This window comes from Triturus cristatus, chromosome 9 (assembly GCF_964204655.1).
Source record: "Triturus cristatus chromosome 9, aTriCri1.1, whole genome shotgun sequence".
NCBI lineage: Eukaryota > Metazoa > Chordata > Amphibia > Caudata > Salamandridae > Triturus > Triturus cristatus.
In genome coordinates, this window is record NC_140592.1 from 1050545205 (window position 1) to 1050570731 (window position 25527).

Here is a 25527-nt window from a genome sequence, read left to right on the forward strand (position 1 = left end):
CATTTTATCATCGCAGGCTGACCAACGCAACTTGCTGAGGTCCATTGACTCGACACTGACTGCAGCAGTGGGTCTCCTGCAGCGCTTCGTCCAAACCCCTACCCCTGCCCCATCCACACTTCCCACTCCCATGCCTGTCCCACGTACACCCAGACGTCAGCATGCACCCACCACAACAGACACAGGCACCACACCAGCAGGGAAGGTCAAACGCACACCTCCTGGCACGCACACACAGGGTGAAGTAGGCACACCCACTGGGTCGGGGGGCAAACGTAAGACACGCAGCTAGAGTGGGAGTCCGCATTCCACAAAATCCACTCCCTCCAAATCCCCTCCCCTCAGCTCTCCTGGCCAAGAGTCGGATACAGGGTCAGTCCTGCCCAGTCTGTCCATCAGCCCCAGTGTGGCACCACCCCACAAGCGGTGGAGGCAGGACACCGGCAGGGGAGTTGAGTCCCCCTCCCTGTCCACACCCTCCCCCAGTGGCGCTGCGACCCATCCCTCAGACCCCCCCCCCTCCTTGGGGCCTGTGGTTCCTTCGGGTGCAGGGGAGATGCTGGGGGACCTTGCTAAGGTGTGCAGCGCCATCCTGACCTCCACCTTTGGCGCTGCCCCACCCCCTGTGGTGGAGTCCTCCATCCCTGCACCCACTACGCCTACCCTTGGCCCTCCTGTCCCTGCGGTGCCTGGTCCTTCCCCACCACATGATGCCCCCCCCCCAGTGGAAGACTAAGGAGTCTGACTGCGCAGGCAAGCTAGGGGACACGTGTCCCACTGTGTCCCCCATCCGGATTGGAGTCATGGACTGCCCTATGGGCCTTGTATATATTGACATTTACAAGTATTATCACTTACATCCTGCTGAATAAAGCAATTTATTTTTTGTAAATAGTACACTACTGTTTATCTGGTATTGCTGTTGGTGGACCTGCTCCATGATTTTGGGTGGTGATAATGTGTTGGGTGTGTGGGAAATGTTGTCTTGTGCTGGTCATAGGGTGGACCCTGGTATCTGTGTGCCATCACAAGCTGTTGGCTACATAACTTTGTTCATGTAAGCAGTTACTGCATGGTGACATCGTCCCAAGGTGTGTTCCTTCCTCTGTGTGACCTGACATCTTCCCTGCAGGGTCATTCCAATATGTGGTGCTGAGCTGTGTCTACATTGGCTGGGTGTGTGACGGACTCGTTAAACTTTGGCCATGCATGCTGAGCGATGTCTCCACCTGCGTCATTCGTGGCATCCTTGGTGGTCACTGTACTTCTGTATGTAGACTGTTGACATGACTTCATGTGGACATGTTTTCTTTTAGGCGCTATGCATGTGTGTACTCCCAGCCTCGCACACATGTGGTACATGTACTGCAGGGTCTTTGTGCACCTGACTGACATTTGTGGGCATTGGGTCTGTGGGTACTCCACCCTTTTCTTTCCAGGGGCACTGCTGGGAGTGTTAGGCACCCACCCCTCCTGTGTCTGGGCACTGCTGGGAGGACTCTGCACCCACCCCTCCTGCGTCTGGGCACTGCTGGGAGGACTCTGCACCCACCCCTCCTGTGTCTGTGCACTGCTGGGAGGACTCTGCACCCAACCCTCCTGTGTCTGGGCACTGCTGGGAGGACTCTGCACCCACCCCTCCTGCGTCTGGGCACTGCTGGGAGTGTTAGGCACCCACCCCTCCTGTGTCTGGGCACTGCTGGGAGGACTCTGCACCCAACCCTCCTGTGTCTGGGCACTGCTGGGAGGACTCTGCACCCAACCCTCCTGTGTCTGTGCACTGCTGGGAGGACTCTGCACCCACCCCTCCTGTGTCTGGGCACTGCTCGGAGTGATAGGCACCCACCCCTCCTGTGTCTGGGCACTGCTGGGAGGACTCTGCACCCACCCCTCCTGTGTCTGGGCACTGCTGGGAGGACTCTGCATCCACCCCTCCTGCATCTGGGCACTGCTGGGAGTGATAGGCAGCCACCCCTCCTGTGTCTGGGCACTGCTGGGAGGACTCTGCACCCACCCCTCCTGCGTCTGGGCACTGCTGGGAGTGTTAGGCACCCACCCTTCCTGTGTCTGGGCACTGCTGGGAGGACTCTGCACCCACCCCTCCTGCCTCTGGGCACTGCTGGGAGTGTTAGGCACCCACCCCTCCTGTGTCTGGGCACTGCTGGGAGGACACTGCACCCAACCCTCCTGTGTCTGGGCACTGCTGGGAGGACTCTGCACCCACCCCTCCTGTGTCTGGGCACTGCTGGGAGGACTCTGCACCCACCCCTTCTGTGTCTGGGCACTGCTGGGAGGACTCTGCACCCACCACTCCTGTGTCTGATCACTGCTGGGAGTGATAGGCACCCACCCCTCCTATGTCTGGGCACTGCTGGGAGGACTCTGCACCCACCCCTCCTGCGTCTGGGCACTGCTGGGAGGACTCTGCACCCACCCCTCCTGTGCCTGTGCACTGCTGGGAGGACTCTGCACCCAACCCTCCAGTGTCTGGGCACTGCTGGGAGGACTCTGCACCCACCCCTCCTGTGTCTGTGCACTGCTGGGAGGACTCTGCACCCACCCCTCCTGTGTCTGGGCACTGCTGGGAGTGTTAGGCACCCAACCCTCCTGTGTCTGGGCACTGCTGGGAGGACTCTGCACCCACCCCTCCTGCGTCTGGGCACTGCTGGGAGTGTTAGGCACCCCCCCTCCTGTGTCTGGGCACTGCTGGGAGGACTCTGCACCCAACCCTCCTGTGTCTGGGCACTGCTGGGAGGACTCTGCACCCACCCCTCCTGTGTCTGGGCACTGCTGGGAGTGTTAGGCACCCAACCCTCCTGTGTCTGGGCACTGCTGGGAGGACTCTGCACCCACACCTCCTGCGTCTGGGCACTGCTGGGAGTGTTAGGCACCCACCCCTCCTGTGTCTGGGCACTGCTGGGAGGACTCTGCACCCAACCCTCCTGTGCCTGGGCACTACTGGGAGGACTCTGCACCCAACCCTCCTATATCAGGATATGTACGCTTCGAACATACACGGGTGTGGGTTCGCTCCATACATACGGGGGTGGTGTTACGTTCCGTACGTACACTGTTGGGGTGGGGGTACGCTCCATGCATACGCGGGTGGGGGTACGGTCCGTACGTACACTGTTGGGGTGGGGGGTACGCTTCATCCATACGGGGGTGGTGTTACGGTCCGTACGTACACTGTTGGGGTGGGGGCTACGCTCCATGCATACGCGGGTGGGGGTACGGTCCGTACGTACACTGTTGGGGTGGGGGGTACGCTTCATCCATACGGGGGTGGTGTTACGGTCCGTACGTGCACTGTTGGGGTGGGGGGTACGCTCCATACATACGGGGGTGGTGTTACGGTCCGTACGTACACTGTTGGGGTGGGGGGTATGCTCCATACATACGGGGGTGGTGTTACGGTCCGTACGTACACTGTTGGGGTGGGGGGTATGCTCCATACATACGGGGGTGGTGTTACGGTCCGTACGTACACTGTTGGGGTGGGGGGTACGCTCCATACATACGGGGGGTGGTGTTACGGTCCATACGTACACTGTTGGGGTGGGGGTACGCTCCATGCATACGCAGGTGGGGGTACGGTCCGTACATACACTGTTGGGGTGGGGGTACGCTCCATACATACGCGGGTGGGGGTACGGTCCGTACGTGCACTGTTGGGGTGGGGGGTACGCTCCATACATGGGGGTGTGGTACGGTCCGTACATATCTGTACCCACGCTGTGGAATGCTTGTGCGGCCCGTACCCAGGCCTTTGCCACGTGGGTATGAGCCGTCCCGCCATTGTTGGGGTGACGTAGGTGTGGGCGTGGTACGACTCGTACCCACGCTCTTAAGGCGTGTGTACGGGACGTACCTGTATTGTTGTGTTGCCGGTTCGCGTCGTTGTGGCGGACGCTGGCTTTGCTGGACACGCCCCCACCCCCTCGTAGTGACCAGGGCCTGGGGGTCAGGTATGTCCAGGGCATGTGTGCTGTGTGACTTGGGTGGGGGTTTAGTGGCCTGCCCCTGCTCCTGCCCCCCCCCCCCTTTGTTGTTCTGACCTTCTGCAGCGTCTGCGTCGGAACCTGTAGAGGAGGTTGACTGCTATGAGGGCCGGGATGACACGTAGGTTCGGGTCCATGTCTGTCCGTCGCGTGCAGGTACTCCTTGTTCGCGTCGTCCTGATTTCCCGGCAGCTTTTGGGTGCCGGAAAATATTCTCCGTGCGGGATGACATCGGTATGAATCGTACTTCCTGGTTCGTGAAACGCAGGCTGCATGCGTCCCGACGTCACGTTGGCGCTTTCACGAATCACATTTGTATGTATATTTTCGTCGGTGGGTGTTTTGTACGAATCGTACGGAAATTGTATTTCCGTGCGAATCGTACTTCCATGTTTGTATTTTGTTACAACCGGGTACGCGTCGGACGGAGAATATGCTCCGTCCGACGGTTCGTACCCGGTTTCTCCAGGATCGGAATCGGCACCATATTGTAAAGAAAGGATAAGGAGAGGTTGCTGTGTTTGAATGTTTTGTTAAACATGTAAAAAAAGCATGTCGCCGATCATGTTATTAGCGTATGCCTATGTCGGGTCTCTGAAAGTGAAAGTCAAATGTTTTGTTTACAATTATTAGTTGTAAACATTAAATAATTTTTGAAAAATCATGTTTAATAGAAAGTTTTTGGATATTTTGTTAAAAAAAAAATCAAAGATTAATTAAAAAGGAAATTTTGTCTTTTGGGACGGAGAAAAAAAATAATAAGGAAAGAAAAAAAAGGAAAAAGGTAAAGATAATTTGTTTAGTATATTTTCGAAAGTTTTTTTGAAAGAAAAAAAAAATTATTCATTGCGTTGCTTTACAATTTCAAAAAAGGTGGATATAGTGACACTATGATTTGGAAGGTGGTACTAAATGCAACTTTGGAATGGATTGTCACATTTTGAAAAAAGTGAATAGGTTTTTTCGAATTTTGAGTATGATTTAATTTTGATATTGGGTTTTTGGAAAAAGTGCATTTATTGTTGAGGAGAAAGAAGAAGAAAAAAATAAATAACAAAAGGTAGCTTGACCCGACTAATAATTTGGAAAAATGTTTAACAAAAATTGTATTGCCAATTGTAATTAGTGTTTGAATAAATTTAATGCAAAGCAGGAAAGTAAGGTAGAAAAGTTAATTAGAAGTTTAGAATGTTAGAAACATTTTCAAGGTAGTCTAGAGCCACACACAACGAAAACTGTTGTATAATACCCAATAGTCTTTCAGACATTTCCTTTGTTTTTTGAGAAACTCGTGGGTTTAGACTACCAGTTAATGTTTGTGAAAGTCTCATTTCTTGGAAACTTTGCTCCTTCTTCAAAGTTTCCAAGAAAGAGTAGAAATTAGGATGTGGTTTGCCAATTGTTTGGTTGAAGGAGTTATGCCATCCCTCAATGGCATTATTTGTTTTAGCTTCTCCCTCTAAACAGCTCGTGTAACAGTTCCAGCACTCCACATGGAAACGTGGCTTCCTCCTGCGACCCGATCTGCTTAGGTGCCCAATCCATGTGTCTTCAAAATAATTTAGGATGGGTGCCAATTTCTCTTCATTTACATTGTAATATTCTGATTCTGTAATGGCAGTGTAGTACTCATCTACACTTTCGGGAGGAACAAAACAAAGAGCTGTTAATTTTTTTAATTCAAATTGAAGTTTGCTATCTCTTGAGTATTCTGCAACTAGGGATGTTTTTTGTAACTTACGCCAGAATGCCTGGGAAAAATGGAAAAAACACCCCTGAATTAGGGTATCCCTGTACGTTTTACTGATCACATTGATCATGCTCAATTCAAAATCCACAATTATTTTCCTAGGACTTTTGGATGTAGAATTTTTATTAACTGATAAAAGTTCAGAGTAAGTTGCAGAAGTCTTATCAGGTAGCAAACTATATACTAAGGGGATCACATTATGGTTAATTTTTGCGTGTATAGTGTAAATTTGAGTGAAAGGATGGGGTGTACTTTTAAACGTCCCATCCATCATCCAAATTTCACTATTTTCTAATTTAACAAGGTTACGTGGTGTGCTAAAAATAAGAATACGTTTTTGAGGGTTTTCGTTATCATGGAGAAGGAAGTGTTCATGTGCAAAAGAGATTGTTAGTTCATGTGGTATAACTATGTCAGAAAAGGTATGAGGTGTTGTGGTTTGTGTGTTACTTGCCTGCTTTTGTCTTTGAATAATTCGTCTCAAATTAGGAATTATAGGCATATTACTAGCAACATGACTGGGGACATGCTGTGCAACCTCTCTTAAAATGGATCCAGTAGAATCATTGGAGGTGCTTGCAATTTCTTTCATTTCGTTTAATGTTTCTCTAACATCAATCTCCATTGCAGAGGCAGAGTGGTTATGTTCTGTTGTTTTAATAATGATATTATCATGTGTAACCGCTCTGCCGCTGCAATGGGTTGAGTAGTATTGCACACACCTCCAATGATTTCTAGGAAAACTTATCCTTTCTTTACAATATATGTATCCAGCATGTTTCAGTAATTTGTTTCCTTTTCTGGATTTAATGTAGCATGCAGTTTCTTGAGTAGACATTATCTGTGAAGAAAAAATGTTTTTTTATTACTATGTGGATTTACATGAAATCAAATAAATAAAGATATTATACTATTTAATTACTAACACACTTTCCTGGAGTTAGAATAGAAAGTCCTGCCTTTACACTATCCTCCACTTTCTCTACTGTTCAACTAGCTTAGAGCAAGATTAATAATTCATACACCTACACTATTCCCCACTTTTGCAATTGATTTATCTTGCAGGAGTAACATTAGTAATTGTCATTCTTAACACTATGCCACATTTTCTCTACTACTGCACCTAGCAGGAGTTAGAATAGTAATTGTTAACCCTACACCATCCTACACTTTCCCTACTGCAGAACCTTTCTGGATTTAGATTAGTCATTTTTATCTCTACACTAACCAACACTTTCTATACTAATGCACCTACCTGGAGTTAGAATAGTAATTGTTACCCCTACACCATCCTACACTTTCCCAACTGCTGCACCTACACGGAGTTAGAATAGTAATTGTTACCCCTACACTATCCAACACTTTCCCGACTGCTGCACCTTCCTGGAGTTAGAATAGTAATTGTTACCCCTACACTATCCAACACTTTCCCTACTGCTACACCTTCCTGGAGTTAGAATAGTAATTGTTACCCCTACACCATCCTACACTTTCCTTGCTGCCGCACCTACCTAGAGTTAGAATAGTAATTGTTACCCCTACACTATCCAACACTTTCCCTACTGCTGCACCTACCTGGAGTTAGAATAGTAATTGTTACCCCTACACTATCCTACACTTTCCCTACTGCTACACCTTCCTGGAGTTAGAATAGTAATTGTTACCCCTACACCATCCTACACTTTTCCTGCTGCTGCACCTACCTGGAGTTAGAATAGTAATTGTTACCCCTACACTATCCAACACTTTCCCCACTGCTGCACCTTCCTGGAGTTAGAATATTAATTGTTACCCCTACACTATCACACACTTTCCCTACTGATGCACCTACCTGGATTTAGAATAGTAATTGTTACCCCTACACTATCCAACACTTTCCCTACTGCTGCACCTACCTGGAGTTAGAATAGTAATTGTTACCTCTACACTATCCCACACTTTCTGTATTGTTGCATATTACATGAATATTTGCTAACAAGTTTTGCTTATTATTATTTTTTTAAATATAGATTGTTGATTTAAAATACCTTTTGCTATTGGTGCTTTTTTCTTGGCCTTGCTTCTGGTCTGGTTTCTAGTATTATAGCTTGTTTTTTGGGTTGTCTGGTCTTGTTGGTTTCGAGTTTTTCGGAGATGTTGATCTGATTTATGTCAGTATCTGGAAAAAAAAATATTGTAGATAAAGAAAAATTTTAATACCGTTTTAGAAAATAGAAAAATGTAAACAATACTGTGTAGAAGTGACATTTTATGATTGTGTATCTATATACTCTACTACACTTTCACTGCCACTACATCTACCATGAGTTATAATAGTAATTGTTACCCATACACCATCCCACACTTTCCCTACTGCTGCACCTTCCTGGAGTTAGAATAGCAATTATTACCCCTACACCATCCTACACTTTCCCTACTGCTGCACCTTCATGGAGTTAGAATAGTAAATGTTACCCCTACACTATCCAACACTTTCCCTACTGCTGCACCTTCCTGGAGTTAGAATAGTAATTTTTACCCCTACACTATCACACACTTTCCCTACTGATGCACCTACCTGGAGTTAGAATAGTAATTGTTACCCCTACACTAGCCAACACTTTCACTACAGCTACACCTACCTGGAGTTAGAATAGTAATTGTTACCCCTACACTATCCAACACTTTCCCTACTGCTGCACCTTCCTGGAGTTAGAATAGTAATTTTTACCCCTACACTATCCAACACTTTCCCTACTGCTGCACCTACCTGGAGTTAGAATAGTAATTGTTACCTGTACACTATCCCACACTTTCCCTACTACTGCACCTACATGGAGTTAGAATAGTAATTGTTACCCCTACACCATCCTACACTTTCTGTATTTTTGCATATTACATGAATATTATCTAACAAGTTTTGCTTATTAATTTATTTATAAATAAGGATTGTTGATTTAAAATACCTTTTGCTTTTGGTGCTTTTTTCTTGGCCTTGCTTCTGGCCTGGTTTCTAGTATTCTAGCTTGTTTTTTTGGTTGTCTGGTCTTGTTGGTTTCGAGTTTTTCGGAGATGTTGATCTGATTTATGTCAGTATCTGGAAAAAAAAAATAGTAGATAATGAAAAATTTTAATACCGTTTTAGAAAATAGAAAAATGTAAACAATACTGTGTATAAGTGACATTTTATGTTTGTCTATCTATATACTCTACTACACTTTCACTGCCACTACATCTACCATGAGTTATAATAGTAATTGTTAGCCATACACCATCCCACACTTTCCCTACTGATGCACCTACCTGGAGTTAGAATAGTAATTGTTACCCCAACACTATCCAACACTTTCCCTACTGCTACACCTTTCTGGAGTTAGAATAGTAATTGTTACCCCTACACCATCCTACACTTTTCCTGCTGCTGCACCTACCTGGAGTTAGAATAGTAATTGTTACCCCTACACTATCCAACACTTTCCCCACTGCTGCACCTTCCTGGAGTTAGAATATTAATTGTTACCCCTACACTATCACACACTTTCCCTACTGATGCACCTACCTGGATTTAGAATAGTAATTGTTACCTCTACACTATCCAACACTTTCCCTGCTGCTGCACCTACCTGGAGTTAGAATTGTAATTGTTACCTCTACACTATCCCACACTTTCTGTATTGTTGCATATTACATGAATATTTGCTAACAAGTTTTGCTTAATAATTTATTTTTAAATAAGGATTGTTGATTTAAAATACCTTTTGCTTTTGGTGCTTTTTTCTTGGCCTTGCTTTTGGTCTGGATTCTAGTTTTATAGCTTGATTTTTTGGTTGTCCGGTGTTGTTGGATTCGAGTTTTTCTGAGATCTAGATCTGATTTATGTCAGTATCTGGAGAAAAAAAAAAATTGGTAATGACAAATTATAATACTGTTTTAGAAAATAGAAAAATGTTAAAAATACTGTGTATAAGTGACATATTATTTTTGTCTATCTACATACTATACTACACTTTCACTGCCACTGCACCTATCATGAGTTAAAATAGTAATTATTACCCATACACCATCCCACACTTTCCCTACTGCTGCACCTTCCTGGAGTTAGAATAGTAATTGTTACCCCTACACTATCCAACACTTTCCCTACTGCTGCACCTACACGGAGTTAGAATAGTAATTTTTAACCCTTATACTATCACACACTTTCCCTACTGTTGCAGGTTCCTGGATTTACAATAGTAAATGTTATCTGTACACCAACCCACAATTTAACCACAGCTGACCCATTGTGGAGTTAAAAAAGTAATTATTACTCCTATACTTCCCACTTATTTCCCTAGTGCTACACCTTTCTGGAGTTAATTTAGTAATTTTTATCCCTACACTATCCAACACTTTCACTACTGCTGCACCTACCTTGATTTAGATTATTAATTGTTACCCCTACACTATTCCACAGTTTCGAAATCCTGTACCATTCTGGATTATAAAAAATTATTTTTTCCCCAATACCATCCTACATTTTCGCCAATGATGCACTTTCAAGGAATGACCTCATTTTGCTTAAGTACTACACTATCTTACACTTTCACACAGTTTTTAGAATTAATGAAGAAACAAAATAATGCTATTCTTTTACGTTAAAAATATTTACCTTATTTATAACTCGACGTTTCAATTTTCAAAGATGGTATTATTTATTTTTTCCCTTATTGAATTTCTGTGTGGAAACAATAAATATATATGTGTTCAAACAAGTTTTTGCAACCTGCAAATTTAAAATGGGGTATAAGTTTTTTAATTAAAATACCTGTTAATTATTCTCGATGATGAGTGTAGCTTATTTTGAAAAACGATTTTTTTTATACATGAATCTTTTTCGTCACATGTGACAAAAGTTCTGTTCGAGACAAAAAAATTTGTAGGATTGTTGAAAAATAATTAATCTCATTATTTATTTATTAATTATTTTATTAAATAAATAATTTTCTTTAGATCTTAGTCAGTAAAACATTTTGACTGTATATGTTTATTGAGATATAAATCAATTACTATAGTAATAGATTGATATGATTTTTGTTAAACAAAAATGCAAACAGAAACTTATTAGGTGCAGCGTATGCAATGTTTAACATGATAAATGTAAAAAAGAAATAGTAATGTTATTTGTTTTAGAAACTTACTTGTATGTCGACAAATAATGGTTCAGAAAAGGATTCCGGTCTTCTCTGGGTGAAGAGGTCAGAGGGTCAGCTTCAGGCGTCTGGTCTTTCTCGGAGTTGATAATCAACTGAATTTAAAATGGTGTCTTGCTCGTATTTATAAGTTTTAGTCATTGTCATTGTTAATTTTTAGAAACACAGCGTTGGTTATATTTTAAAAAATTGTTTCAATTAGTGTGGAAACTTATAATTTAAAAAAGCATCTTAAGATGTGTAGTTTTCACTTTTTAGTTCCGTTTTGGCATCCATTTTGAAAGTAGTATTGTGGTATTATTTTCATGGAAAGTGTTGTAGGACAATTGTTGGAGCTACAATGTTTAAAATTGCGGCTATGTGTATGTAAAATGTTTGGATATCCGAATAATTATTTGGTGAATTAGTTATATATTGAAAGTTAATTATATTTATTAATTCATTGTTTGTGTAAAAATTTTACAAATGTGAAATAATTGACCATTTTTAAAATACCCAAATATTAATTTTAATACTCGAGTATTAATTATTTACAATGATATGTATTTCATTACATTAACGTACAGTTTTTCTCTACTTTTTAAAACACTTCCCCACCCAAAACCCCCTAATTTCCCTGCATCCCGTGCCAGGTTTTATTTTACAAAAAAAAACAAATATATATATATTTTTCAGCGTTGTAAAGGTATGCGTTATAATTGTGTTCGTTGTAAAAGTACTTCTCATTTATTAACTCTATTTCGCGTTGTAACAGTATTCGTTGTAACAACATGCGTTGTAAATGTATTTGCGTTGCAAAAAATGCATTGTAAAGGCATGCGTTGTAATGGTATGCGTTGTAACGTCATACATCCCAACGCATACCATTACAATGCATACCATTGGAGTTAGAATAGTAATTTTTAACCCCTACACTATCCAACACTTACCCTACTGTTGCACCCCCTGGAGTTAGAATAGTAATTTTTACCCCTATACTATCCAACACTTACCCTACTGTTGCACCTCCTGGAGTTAGAATAGTAATTTTTACCCCTATACTATCCAACACTTACCCTACTGTTGCACCCCCTGGAGTTAGAATAGTAATTTTTACCCCTATACTATCCAACACTTACCCTACTTTTGCACCCCCTGGTGTTAGAATAGTAATTTTTACCCCTATTTTATCCAACACTTACCCTACTGTTGCAACCCCTGGAGTTAGAATAGTAATTTTTACCCCTATACTATCCAACACTTACCCTACTGTTGCACCCCCTGGAGTAAGAATAGTAATTTTTACCCCTATACTATCCAATACTTACCGCAAATGCAATGTAACAGTATGCGTTGTAATGCTATGCGTTGTAAAGGTAGTAACGTCCCATCCATCATCCAAATTTCACTATTTTCTAATTTAACAAGGTTACGTGGTGTGCTAAAAATAAGAATACGTTTTTGAGGGTTTTCGTTATCATGGAGAAGGAAGTGTTCATGTGCAAAAGAGATTGTTAGTTCATGTGGTATAACTATGTCAGAAAAGGTATGAGGTGTTGTGGTTTGTGTGTTACTTGCCTGCTTTTGTCTTTGAATAATTCGTCTCAAATTAGGAATTATAGGCATATTACTAGCAACATGACTGGGGACATGCTGTGCAACCTCTCTTAAAATGGATCCAGTAGAATCATTGGAGGTGCTTGCAATTTCTTTCATTTCGTTTAATGTTTCTCTAACATCAATCTCCATTGCAGAGGCAGAGTGGTTATGTTCTGTTGTTTTAATAATGATATTATCATGTGTAACCGCTCTGCCGCTGCAATGGGTTGAGTAGTATTGCACACACCTCCAATGATTTCTAGGAAAACTTATCCTTTCTTTACAATATATGTATCCAGCATGTTTCAGTAATTTGTTTCCTTTTCTGGATTTAATGTAGCATGCAGTTTCTTGAGTAGACATTATCTGTGAAGAAAAAATGTTTTTTTATTACTATGTGGATTTACATGAAATCAAATAAATAAAGATATTATGCTATTTAATTACTAACACACTTTCCTGGAGTTAGAATAGAAAGTCCTGCCTTTGCACTATCCTCCACTTTCTCTACTGTTCAACTAGCTTAGAGCAAGATTAATAATTCATACACCTACACTATTCCCCACTTTTGCAATTGATTTATCTTGCAGGAGTAACATTAGTAATTGTCATTCTTAACACTATGCCACATTTTCTCTACTACTGCACCTAGCAGGAGTTAGAATAGTAATTGTTAACCCTACACCATCCTACACTTTCCCTACTGCAGAACCTTTCTGGATTTAGATTAGTCATTTTTATCTCTACACTAACCAACACTTTCTATACTAATGCACCTACCTGGAGTTAGAATAGTAATTGTTACCCCTACACCATCCTACACTTTCCCTACTGCTGCACCTACACGGAGTTAGAATAGTAATTGTTACCCCTACACTATCCAACACTTTCCCTACTGCTGCAACTTCCTGGAGTTAGAATAGTAATTGTTACCCCTACACTATCCAACACTTTCCCTACTGCTACACCTTCCTGGAGTTAGAATAGTAATTGTTACCCCTACACCATCCTACACTTTCCTTGCTGCTGCACCTACCTAGAGTTAGAATAGTAATTGTTACCCCTACACTATCCAACACTTTCCCTACTGCTGCACCTACCTGGAGTTAGAATAGTAATTGTTACCCCTACACTATCCTACACTTTCCCTACTGCTACACCTTCGTGGAGTTAGAATAGTAATTGTTACCCCTACACCATCCTACACTTTTCCTGCTGCTGCACCTACCTGGAGTTAGAATAGTAATTGTTACCCCTACACTATCCAACACTTTCCCCACTGCTGCACCTTCCTGGAGTTAGAATATTAATTGTTACCCCTACACTATCCCACACTTTCTGTATTGTTGCATATTACATGAATATTTGCTAACAAGTTTTGCTTATTATTTTTTTTTTAAATATAGATTGTTGATTTAAAATACCTTTTGCTATTGGTGCTTTTTTCTTGGCCTTGCTTCTGGTCTGGTTTCTAGTATTATAGCTTGTTTTTTGGGTTGTCTGGTCTTGTTGGTTTCGAGTTTTTCGGAGATGTTGATCTGATTTATGTCAGTATCTGGAAAAAAAAATATTGTAGATAAAGAAAAATTTTAATACCGTTTTAGAAAATAGAAAAATGTAAACAATACTGTGTAGAAGTGACATTTTATGATTGTGTATCTATATACTCTACTACACTTTCACTGCCACTACATCTACCATGAGTTATAATAGTAATTGTTACCCATACACCATCCCACACTTTCCCTACTGCTGCACCTTCCTGGAGTTAGAATAGTAATTGTTACCCCTACACCATCCTACACTTTCCCTACTGCTGCACCTTCATGGAGTTAGAATAGTAAATGTTACCCCTACACTATCCAACACTTTCCCTACTGCTGCACCTTCCTGGAGTTAGAATAGTAATTTTTACCCCTACACTATCACACACTTTCCCTACTGATGCACCTACCTGGAGTTAGAATAGTAATTGTTACCCCTACACTAGCCAACACTTTCACTACAGCTACACCTACCTGGAGTTAGAATAGTAATTGTTACCCCTACACTATCCAACACTTTCCCTACTGCTGCACCTTCCTGGAGTTAGAATAGTAATTTTTACCCCTACACTATCCAACACTTTCCCTACTGCTGCACCTACCTGGAGTTAGAATAGTAATTGTTACCTGTACACTATCCCACACTTTCCCTACTACTGCACCTACATGGAGTTAGAATAGTAATTGTTACCCCTACACCATCCTACACTTTCTGTATTTTTGCATATTACATGAATATTATCTAACAAGTTTTGCTTATTAATTTATTTATAAATAAGGATTGTTGATTTAAAATACCTTTTGCTTTTGGTGCTTTTTTCTTGGCCTTGCTTCTGGCCTGGTTTCTAGTATTCTAGCTTGTTGTTTTGGTTGTCTGGTCTTGTTGGTTTCGAGTTTTTCGGAGATGTTGATCTGATTTATGTCAGTATCTGGAAAACAAAAATTGTAGATAATGAAAATTTTTAATACCGTTTTAGAAAATAGAAAAATGTAAACAATACTGTGTATAAGTGACATTTTATGTTTGTCTATCTATATACTCTACTACACTTTCACTGCCACTACATCTACCATGAGTTATAATAGTAATTGTTAGCCATACACCATCCCACACTTTCCCTACTGATGCACCTACCTGGAGTTAGAATAGTAATTGTTACCCCTACACTATCCAACACTTTCCCTACTGCTGCACCTACACGGAGTTAGAATAGTAATTGTTACCCCTACACTATCACATACTTTCCCTACTGCTGCACCTACCTGGAGTTAGAATAGTAATTGTTACCCCTACACTATGCAACACTTTCCCTACTGCTGCACCTTCCTGGAGTTAGGATGGTAATTGTTACCCCTACACTATCCAACACTTTCCCTACTGCTCCACCTACCTGGACTTAGAATAGTAATTGTTACCTCTACACTATCCAACACTTTCCCTGCTGCTGCACCTACCTGGAGTTAGAATAGTAATTGTTACCTCTACACTATCCCACACTTTCTGTATTGTTGCATATTACATGAATATTTGCTAACAAGTTTTGCTTATTATTATTTTTTTAAATATAGATTGTTGATTTAAAATACCTTTTGCTATTGGTGCTTTTTTCTTGGCCTTGCTTCTGGTCTGGTTTCTAGTATTATAGCTTGTTTTTTGGGTTGTCTGGTCTTGTTGGTTTCGAGTTTTTCGGAGATGTTGATCTGATTTATGTCAGTATCTGGAAAAAAAAATATTGTAGATAAAGAATAATTTTAATACCGTTTTAGAAAATAGAAAAATGTAAACAATACTGTGTAGAAGTGACATTTTATGATTGTGTATTTATATACTCTACTACACTTTCACTGCCACTACATCTACCATGAGTTATAATAGTAATTGTTACCCATACACCATCCCACACTTTCCCTACTGCTGCACCTTCCTGGAGTTAGAATAGTAATTGTTACCCCTACACCATCCTACACTTTCCCTACTGCTGCACCTTCATGGAGTTAGAATAGTAAATGTTACCCCTACACTATCCAACACTTTCCCTACTGCTGCACCTTCCTGGAGTTAGAATAGTAATTTTTACCCCTACACTATCACACACTTTCCCTACTGATGCACCTACCTGGAGTTAGAATAGTAATTGTTACCCCTACACTAGCCAACACTTTCACTACAGCTACACCTACCTGGAGTTAGAATAGTAATTGTTACCCCTACACTATCACACACTTTCCCTACTGATGCACCTACCTGGATTTAGAATAGTAATTTTTACCCCTACACTATCCAACACTTTCCCTACTGCTGCACCTACCTGGAGTTAGAATAGTAATTGTTACCTGTACACTATCCCACACTTTCCCTACTACTGCACCTACATGGAGTTAGAATAGTAATTGTTACCCCTACACCATCCTACTCTTTCTGTATTTTTGCATATTACATGAATATTATCTAACAAGTTTTGCTTATTAATTTATTTATAAATAAGGATTGTTGATTTAAAATACCTTTTGCTTTTGGTGCTTTTTTCTTGGCCTTGATTCTGGCCTGGTTTCTAGTATTCTAGCTTGTTTTTTTGGTTGTCTGGTCTTGTTGGTTTCGAGTTTTTCGGAGATGTTGATCTGATTTATGTCAGTATCTGGAAAAAAAAAATTGTAGATAATGAAAAATCTTAATACCGTTTTAGAAAATAGAAAAATGTAAACAATACTGTGTATAAGTGACATTTTATGTTTGTCTATCTATATACTCTACTACACTTTCACTGCCACTACATCTACCATGAGTTATAATAGTAATTGTTAGCCATACACCATCCCACACTTTCCCTACTGACGCACCTACCTGGAGTTAGAATAGTAATTGTTACCCCTACACTATCCAACACTTTCCCTACTGCTACACCTTCCTGGAGTTAGAATAGTAATTGTTACCCCTACACCATCCTACACTTTTCCTGCTGCTGCACCTACCTGGAGTTAGAATAGTAATTGTTACCCCTACACTATCCAACACTTTCCCCACTGCTGCACCTTCCTGGAGTTAGAATATTAATTGTTACCCCTACACTATCACACACTTTCCCTACTGATGCACCTACCTGGATTTAGAATAGTAATTGTTACCTCTACACTATCCAACACTTTCCCTGCTGCTGCACCTACCTGGAGTTAGAATTGTAATTGTTACCTCTACACTATCCCACACTTTCTGTATTGTTGCATATTACATGAATATTTGCTAACAAGTTTTGCTTATTAATTTATTTTTAAATAAGGATTGTTGATTTAAAATACCTTTTGCTTTTGGTGCTTTTTTCTTGGCCTTGCTTCTGGTCTGGTTTCTAGTTTTATAGCTTGATTTTTTGGTTGTCCGGTGTTGTTGGATTCGAGTTTTTCTGAGATCTAGATCTGATTTATGTCAGTATCTGGAGAAAAAAAAAAATTGGTAATGACAAATTATAATACTGTTTTAGAAAATAGAAAAATGTTAAAAATACTGTGTATAAGTGACATATTATTTTTGTCTATCTACATACTATACTACACTTTCACTACCACTGCACCTATCATGAGTTAAAATAGTAATTATTACCCATACACCATCCCACACTTTCCCTACTGCTGCACCTTCCTGGAGTTAGAATAGTAATTGTTACCCCTACACTATCCAACACTTTCCCTACTGCTGCACCTACACGGAGTTAGAATAGTAATTTTTAACCCTTATACTATCACACACTTTTCCTACTGTTGCAGGTTCCTGGATTTACAATAGTAAATGTTATCTGTACACCAACCCACAATTTAACCACAGCTGACCCATTGTGGAGTTAAAAAAGTAATTATTACTCCTATACTTCCCACTTATTTCCCTAGTGCTACACCTTTCTGGAGTTAATTTAGTAATTTTTATCCCTACACTATCCAACACTTTCACTACTGCTGCACCTACCTTGATTTATATTATTCATTGTTACCCCTACACTATTCCACAGTTTCGAAATCCTGTACCATTCTGGATTATAAAAAATTATTTTTTCCCCAATACCATCCTACATTTTCGCCAATGATGCACTTTCAAGGAATGACCTCATTTTGCTTAAGTACTACACTATCTTACACTTTCACACAGTTTTTAGAATTAATGAAGAAACAAAATAATGCTATTCTTTTACGTTAAAAATATTTACCTTATTTATAACTCGACGTTTCAATTTTCAAAGATGGTATTATTTATTTTTTCCCTTATTGAATTTCTGTGTGGAAACAATAAATATATATGTGTTCAAACAAGTTTTTGCAACCTGCAAATTTAAAATGGGGTATAAGTTTTTTAATTAAAATACCTGTTAATTATTCTCGATGATGAGTGTAGCTTATTTTGAAAAACGATTTTTTTTATACATGAATCTTTTTCGTCACATGTGACAAAAGTTCTGTTCGAGAAAAAAAAAATTGTAGGATTGTTGAAAAATAATTAATCTCATTATTTATTTATTAATTATTTTATTAAATAAATAATTTTCTTTAGATCTTAGTCAGTAAAAAATATTGACTGTATATGTTTATTGAGATATAAATCAATTACTATAGTAATAGATTGATATGATTTTTGTTAAACAAAAATGCAAACAGAAACTTATTAGGTGCAGCGTATGCAATGTTTAACATGATAAATGTAAAAAAGAAATAGTAATGTTATTTGTTTTAGAAACTTACTTGTATGTCGACAAATAATGGTTCAGAAAAGGATTCCGGTCTTCTCTGGGTGAAGAGGTCAGAGGGTCAGCTTCAGGCGTCTGGTCTTTCTCGGAGTTGATAATCAACTGAATTTAAAATGGTGTCTTGCTCGTATTTATAAGTTTTAGTCATTGTCATTGTTAATTTTTAGAAACACAGCGTTGGTTATATTTAAAAAAATTGTTTTAATTAGTGTGGAAACTTATAATTTAAAAAAGCATCTTAAGATGTGTAGTTTTCACTTTTTAGTTCCGTTTTGGCATCCATTTTGAAAGTAGTATTGTGGTATTATTTTCATGGAAAGTGTTGTAGGACAATTGTTGGAGCTACAATGTTTAAAATTGCAGCTATGTGTATGTAAAATGTTTGGATATCCGAATAATTATTTGGTGAATTAGTTATATATTGAAAGTGAATTATATTTATTAATTCATTGTTTGTGTAAAAATTTTACAAATGTGAAATAATTGACCATTTTTAAAATACCCGAGTATTAATTTTAATACCCGAGTATTAATTTTAATACTCGAGTATTAATTATTTACAATGATATGTATTTCATTACATTAACGTACAGTTTTTCTCTACTTTTTAAAACACTTCCCCACCCAAAACCCCCTAATTTCCCTGCATCCCGTGCCAGGTTTTATTTTACAAAAAAAATATATATATATATATTTTTCAGCGTTGTAAAGGTATGCGTTATAATTGTGTTCGTTGTAAAAGTACTTCTCATTTATTAACTCTATTTCGCGTTGTGACAGTATTCGTTGTAACAACATGCGTTGTAAATGTATTTGCGTTGCAAAAAATGCATTGTAAAGGCATGCGTTGTAATGGTATGCGTTGTAACGTCATACATCCCAACGCATACCATTACAATGCATACCATTGGAGTTAGAATAGTAATTTTTAACCCCTACACTATCCAACACTTACCCTACTGTTGCACCCCCTGGAGTTAGAATAGTAATTTTTACCCCTATACTATCCAACACTTACCCTACTGTTGCACCTCCTGGAGTTAGAATAGTAATTTTTACCCCTATACTATCCAACACTTACCCTACTGTTGCACCCCATGGAGTTAGAATAGTAATTTTTACCCCTATACTATCCAACACTTACCCTACTTTTGCACCCCCTGGTGTTAGAATAGTAATTTTTACCCCTATTTTATCCAACACTTACCCTACTGTTGCAACCCCTGGAGTTAGAATAGTAATTTTTACCCCTATACTATCCAACACTTACCCTACTGTTGCACCCCCTGGAGTAAGAATAGTAATTTTTACCCCTATACTATCCAATACTTACCGTAAATGCAATGTAACAGTATGCGTTGTAATGGTATGCGTTGTAAAGGTAGTAACGTCCCATCCATCATCCAAATTTCACTATTTTCTAATTTAACAAGGTTACGTGGTGTGCTAAAAATAAGAATACGTTTTTGAGGGTTTTCGTTATCATGGAGAAGGAAGTGTTCATGTGCAAAAGAGATTGTTAGTTCATGTGGTATAACTATGTCAGAAAAGGTATGAGGTGTTGTGGTTTGTGTGTTACTTGCCTGCTTTTGTCTTTGAATAATTCGTCTCAAATTAGGAATTATAGGCATATTACTAGCAACATGACTGGGGACATGCTGTGCAACCTCTCTTAAAATGGATCCAGTAGAATCATTGGAGGTGCTTGCAATTTCTTTCATTTCGTTTAATGTTTCTCTAACATCAATCTCCATTGCAGAGGCAGAGTGGTTATGTTCTGTTGTTTTAATAATGATATTATCATGTGTAACCGCTCTGCCGCTGCAATGGATTGAGTAGTATTGCACACACCTCCAATGATTTCTAGGAAAACTTATCCTTTCTTTACAATATATGTATCCAGCATGTTTCAGTAATTTGTTTCCTTTTCTGGATTTAATGTAGCATGCAGTTTCTTGAGTAGACATTATCTGTGAAGAAAAAATGTTTTTTTATTACTATGTGGATTTACATGAAATCAAATAAATAAAGATATTATACTATTTAATTACTAACACACTTTCCTGGAGTTAGAATAGAAAGTCCTGCCTTTACACTATCCTCCACTTTCTCTACTGTTCAACTAGCTTAGAGCAAGATTAATAATTCATACACCTACACTATTCCCCACTTTTGCAATTGATTTATCTTGCAGGAGTAACATTAGTAATTGTCATTCTTAACACTATGCCACATTTTCTCTACTACTGCACCTAGCAGGAGTTAGAATAGTAATTGTTAACCCTACACCATCCCACACTTTCCCTACTGCAGAACCTTTCTGGATTTAGATTAGTCATTTTTATCTCTACACTAACCAACACTTTCTATACTAATGCACCTACCTGGAGTTAGAATAGTAATTGTTACCCCTACACCATCCTACACTTTCCCTACTGCTGCACCTACACGGAGTTAGAATAGTAATTGTTACCCCTACACTATCCAACACTTTCCCTACTGCTGCACCTTCCTGGAGTTAGAATAGTAATTGTTACCCCTACACTATCCAACACTTTCCCTACTGCTACACCTTCCTGGAGTTAGAATAGTAATTGTTACCCCTACACCATCCTACACTTTCCTTGCTGCCGCACCTACCTAGAGTTAGAATAGTAATTGTTACCCCTACACTATCCAACACTTTCCCTACTGCTGCACCTACCTGGAGTTAGAATAGTAATTGTTACCCCTACACTATCCTACACTTTCCCTACTGCTACACCTTCCTGGAGTTAGAATAGTAATTGTTACCCCTACACAATCCTACACTTTTCCTGCTGCTGCACCTACCTGGAGTTAGAATAGTAATTGTTACCCCTACACTATCCAACACTTTCCCCACTGCTACACCTTCCTGGAGTTAGAATAGTAATTGTTACCCCTACACCATCCTACACTTTTCCTGCTGCTGCACCTACCTGGAGTTAGAATATTAATTGTTACCCCTACACTATCACACACTTTCCCTACTGATGCACCTACCTGGATTTAGAATAGTAATTGTTACCCCTACACTATCCAACACTTTCCCTACTGCTGCACCTACCTGGAGTTAGAATAGTAATTGTTACCTCTACACTATCCCACACTTTCTGTATTGTTGCATATTACATGAATATTTGCTAACAAGTTTTGCTTATTATTATTTTTTTAAATATAGATTGTTGATTTAAAATATCTTTTGCTATTGGTGCTTTTTTCTTGGCCTTGCTTCTGGTCTGGTTTCTAGTATTATAGCTTGTTTTTTGGGTTGTCTGGTCTTGTTGGTTTCGAGTTTTTCGGAGATGTTGATCTGATTTATGTCAGTAACTGGAAAAAAAAATATTGTAGATAAAGAAAAATTTTAATACCGTTTTAGAAAATAGAAAAATGTAAACAATACTGTGTAGAAGTGACATTTTATGATTGTGTATCTATATACTCTACTACACTTTCACTGCCACTACATCTACCATGAGTTATAATAGTAATTGTTACCCATACACCATCCCACACTTTCCCTACTGCTGCACCTTCCTGGAGTTAGAATAGTAATTGTTACCCCTACACCATCCTACACTTTCCCTACTGCTGCACCTTCATGGAGTTAGAATAGTAAATGTTACCCCTACACAATCCAACACTTTCCCTACTGCTGCACCTTCCTGGAGTTAGAATAGTAATTTTTACCCCTACACTATCACACACTTTCCCTACTGATGCACCTACCTGGAGTTAGAATAGTAATTGTTACCCCTACACTAGCCAACACTTTCACTACAGCTACACCTACCTGGAGTTAGAATAGTAATTGTTACCCCTACACTATCCAACACTTTCCCTACTGCTGCACCTTCCTGGAGTTAGAATAGTAATTTTTACCCCTACACTATCCAACACTTTCCCTACTGCTGCACCTACCTGGAGTTAGAATAGTAATTGTTACCTGTACACTATCCCACACTTTCCCTACTACTGCACCTACATGGAGTTAGAATAGTAATTGTTACCCCTACACCATCCTACACTTTCTGTATTTTTGCATATTACATGAATATTATCTAACAAGTTTTGCTTATTAATTTAATTATAAATAAGGATTGTTGATTTAAAATACCTTTTGCTTTTGGTGCTTTTTTCTTGGCCTTGCTTCTGGCCTGGTTTCTAGTATTCTAGCTTGTTTTTTTGGTTGTCTGGTCTTGTTGGTTTCGAGTTTTTCGGAGATGTTGATCTGATTTATGTCAGTATCTGGAAAAAAAAAATTGTAGATAATGAAAAATTTTAATACCGTTTTAGAAAATAGAAAAATGTAAACAATACTGTGTATAAGTGACATTTTATGTTTGTCTATCTATATACTCTACTACACTTTCACTGCCACTACATCTACCATGAGTTATAATAGTAATTGTTAGCCATACACCATCCCACACTTTCCCTACTGATGCACCTACCTGGAGTTAGAATAGTAATTGTTACCCCTACACTATCCAACACTTTCCCTACTGCTGCACCTACACGGAGTTAGAATAGTAATTGTTACCCCTACACTATCACATACTTTCCCTACTGCTGCACCTACCTGGAGTTAGAATAGTAATTGTTACCCCTACACTATGCAACACTTTCCCTACTGCTGCACCTTCCTGGAGTTAGAATGGTAATTGTTACCCCTACACTATCCAACACTTTCCCTACTGCTGCACCTTCCTAGATTTAGAATAGTAATTTTTACCCCTACACTATCCAACACTTTCCCTACTGCTGCACCTACCTGGAGTTAGAATAGTAATTGTTACCTGTACACTATCCCACACTTTCCCTACTACTGCACCTACATGGAGTTAGAATAGTAATTGTTACCCCTACACCATCCTACACTTTCTGTATTTTTGCATATTACATGAATATTATCTAACAAGTTTTGCTTATTAATTTATTTATAAATAAGGATTGTTGATTTAAAATACCTTTTGCTTTTGGTGCTTTTTTCTTGGCCTTGCTTCTGGCCCGGTTTCTAGTATTCTAGCTTGTTTTTTTGGTTGTCTGGTCTTGTTGGTTTCGAGTTTTTCGGAGATGTTGATCTGATTTATGTCAGTATCTGGAAATTTTTTTTTGTAGATAATGAAAAATTTTAATACCGTTTTAGAAAATAGAAAAATGTAAACAATACTGTGTATAAGTGACATTTTATGTTTGTCTATCTATATACTCTACTACACTTTCACTGCCACTACATCTACCATGAGTTATAATAGTAATTGTTAGCCATACACCATCCCACACTTTCCCCACTGATGCACCTACCTGGAGTTAGAATAGTAATTGTTACCCCTACACTATCCAACACTTTCCCTACTGCTGCACCTACACGGAGTTAGAATAGTAATTGTTACCCCTACACTATCACATACTTTCCCTACTGCTGCACCTACCTGGAGTTAGAATAGTAATTGTTACCCCTACACTATGCAACACTTTCCCTACTGCTGCACCTTCCTGGAGTTAGAATGGTAATTGTTACCCCTACACTATCCAACACTTTCCCTACTGCTGCACCTACCTGGACTTAGAATAGTAATTGTTACCTCTACACTATCCAACACTTTCCCTGCTGCTGCACCTACCTGGAGTTAGAATTGTAATTGTTACCTCTACACTATCCCACACTTTCTGTATTGTTGCATATTACATGAATATTTGCTAACAAGTTTTGCTTATTAATTTATTTTTAAATAAGGATTGTTGATTTAAAATACCTTTTGCTTTTGGTGCTTTTTTCTTGGCCTTGCTTCTGGTCTGGTTTCTAGTTTTATAGCTTGATTTTTTGGTTGTCCGGTGTTGTTGGATTCGAGTTTTTCTGAGATCTAGATCTGATTTATGTCAGTATCTGGAGAAAAAAAAAAATTGGTAATGACAAATTATAATACTGTTTTAGAAAATAGAAAAATGTTAAAAATACTGTGTATAAGTGACATATTATTTTTGTCTATCTACATACTATACTACACTTTCACTGCCACTGCACCTATCATGAGTTAAAATAGTAATTATTACCCATACACCATCCCACACTTTCCCTACTGCTGCACCTTCCTGGAGTTAGAATAGTAATTGTTACCCCTACACTATCCAACACTTTCCCTACTGCTGCACCTACACGGAGTTAGAATAGTAATTTTTAACCCTTATACTATCACACACTTTCCCTACTGTTGCAGGTTCCTGGATTTACAATAGTAAATGTTATCTGTACACCAACCCACAATTTAACCACAGCTGACCCATTGTGGAGTTAAAAAAGTAATTATTACTCCTATACTTCGCACTTATTTCCCTAGTGCTACACCTTTCTGGAGTTAATTTAGTAATTTTTATCCCTACACTATCCAACACTTTCACTACTGCTGCACCTACCTTGATTTAGATTATTAATTGTTACCCCCACACTATTCCACAGTTTCGAAATCCTGTACCATTCTGGATTATAAAAAATAATTTTTTCCCCAATACCATCCTACATTTTCGCCAATGATGCACTTTCAAGGAATGACCTCATTTTGCTTAAGTACTACACTATCTTACACTTTCACACAGTTTTTAGAATTAATGAAGAAACAAAATAATGCTATTCTTTTACGTTAAAAATATTTACCTTATTTATAACTCGACGTTTCAATTTTCAAAGATGGTATTATTTATTTTTTCCCTTATTGAATTTCTGTGTGGAAACAATAA